General features: G+C 35.0%; 1 long non-coding RNA gene across 1 annotated transcript; it reads right to left on the bottom strand.

Annotated features, from left to right (window-relative positions):
• Nucleotides 1-242: 242 nt before the first annotated feature.
• Nucleotides 243-2,250, bottom strand: LOC125523840. The gene is made up of 2 exons (XR_007290452.1): nt 2,170-2,250; nt 243-536 (listed from the first exon to the last, which is right to left on the bottom strand). It is a non-coding gene; the product is annotated as an uncharacterized LOC125523840 (long non-coding RNA).
• Nucleotides 2,251-2,606: the final 356 nt, after the last annotated feature.

Below are 2,606 nucleotides of genomic sequence, written 5' to 3'. Positions count from 1 at the left end.
TTGAACATGATTTCTAGTTATCTATTCTATGACTGCATTAATATTTCTTATTACAATTTAGGGTCAAAATTGACACTGAAACGAGGACCAAATACAATTAGGACGAGGTAATTGCATCTACGTTTGCATCTAAAAGATGGGAGCTAGAGATAAAATAAGGACTAGTCCTATTTGACATTTGACTGTTTTTCAATTCGAAAACAGTCAAATTTCCTGACCAATCAACACATTACACGTGAGTGAGCAGGAAAATCAGCAGATAGCTAAAAAAAACCTCCTGATCGTCTAAACGGGTCGGGTAAACATCTGACCCGATTTGTCCGATCCCAGGCACAACAAAACACGCCAATTGCCATCAACCACTACAAAGATCTCACCTACCAGCCTAGAACAAATCTGGGAGGCGCCCATGGGAAAGGGAGAGGCGGCCATGGGAGATCGGGGAATCAACAGGTCAGCAACAATCGTACACAAACTCCTCACCATCATCTCTCTTCACCTCTTTCATTAACAAAATCTGAAGGAATTTTATTCATCTTCAAAATAGAGAGATCAAGATCAGCTATAATTGATTAACATAAAAAATACAGGAAAAAATCAGAAGCTTATAGTGCAAGTGGTAGTCATTTTCCAGTGTAAATCCTATAAAATTCCAGTGTAATTCCTAGAAAATTACAGTGCAAATCCCCATGTAATTAAATTGTAGTGTAAATTCTCCATAATTTCCAGTGTAAATCCCCCATAAATACCAGTGTAAACATGGGACAAATGATGTAATTACACTGTACATACCTAGTAATTTAAACTGTAAATCATAAAAAAAATACAGTGTAAATCCCAAAAACTTGTGAAATATGGTGTAAATTCCAGTGTAAACATGAGACAAATTATGCAATTACATTGTAATCACAGTAAATTCTAGTTTAACTACACTGTACATACCTAGTAATTTACATACAAAAAATTGTAAAATCTGGAATTTCAGTGTGGGATAAATCTGGTATAAATTCCAGTGTAAACATGAGACAAATGATGCAATTACCTAGTAACCTGGTTTGTAATACAAAATGGACTATATATCCATGGTTACTTGCCACCGGCAGCAGCCAAACTTTACACACAAATTTCTAGCTTTACATTGTAAGTACATGGTAAATTTCAGTTTAATTACACTGTACATACCTAGAATCTACAAATTAAATTCCAGTGTAAGTTACACCAGAATGATGTAGGTTACACTGTAAGTACCCTGTAAAAATTCCAGTGTAATTTACACTATAGGTACTACTTACAGTGTAAATTAAATTGTAGGTATCTACAAATTAAATTACAGTGTAAATGCCAGGGAAAAATTACACTGTAGCTACCTAGAAATTTCCACTATAAATCTCTAGAAATTCCAGTGCAAAAATCTAGGGGTTTTACACTAAGAAACCAGTAAAATCCACAGTGAAAATAAACTAGAAGAAAACTCAGGTAATTACACTTTTACCTAGTAATTTGCAGTGTAAAAGCCTTAGAAAACATTCAGGCATAGAAAGAACATAGAAAGCACAGAGCATAAGCACAAACACAATCTACAAAATACATTCAAGCATGCAGACATTACAAAATACTAGCATTAACATTCAAGCATACAGAATACATTCAAGCATATAGAATACATTCAAGCATCTATTACTAAAATGCTTTGCTGCTCATGATTATGTTAACACTAACATTCTACTTTCCAATTGTGACAGGAGAGGAGCATGATGAGGGTAGTGACTGAAGAGGATCTACTGAGATTATCACAGGAATAATTCATACTAAATGTGAGATATAGTTGCTAAAACATTGGGAAGATGTTTAAAAATACATAAAAAGGGTAAAAGGCTAACAAAATTATGATGCAAGAAACGTTTTCTTTCACTGCGCTCTTTCATTCCGACAATATATATAAGGTAAAGTGACAAAAAACAAAAAATACCACGGACATTCAGGAGATGTCTAAAATTAAACTTGTGATGAATTTTGCAGGTACATTCAGGAGATGGATCTACGAACATTCAAGTGAGCAAACCAGATGACTGTTTCATCACAACAAGATGACAATGTAAGCAAAACAAGAGCTGAATAACTATTACAAGAAACCGCCGAAGAAAAACACTAACAATCATTGAAACTTACATTTGCAGACATTGGAGGCAAACTTGCATAATGAAGTGGCAGCAAGCGAAGATGGGGGAGGAGAATGTAATCCCTGGGACAAAAACCTGTTCTATAACATGAATCTAAAACATGTACACACCACAAAATTCAGAAATACAACGATGAACCTAAGAGAAACTCATAACATTTCAGAAGAAAATAACTAAAAGAAATCCCTAAAAGTTGCAGGTGCCTGAAGATGTTGATCCCAGTAGACCAGCAGCTAACACGAACTCAAGCACGGGTCAAAGGAATGGAGAAGGAGAAAGAAAAGAACCAGAAGACTCACTTGAACAAGGAGACGATGAATTCCTCAATGAAGAAGACATTAAAGTGAGCTAAATGAAAACCGCCCTACAGTACTGAACCAAGCAAGGAACATTGAATACTAGCTAAATAATATATAGGAACCAATG

The sequence above is a fragment of the Triticum urartu genome, chromosome 7 (genome assembly GCF_003073215.2).
Source record: "Triticum urartu cultivar G1812 chromosome 7, Tu2.1, whole genome shotgun sequence".
NCBI lineage: Eukaryota > Viridiplantae > Streptophyta > Magnoliopsida > Poales > Poaceae > Triticum > Triticum urartu.
Note: the sequence above shows the minus strand (reverse complement) of the source record. Positions and strands in the feature narration are given on the sequence as shown.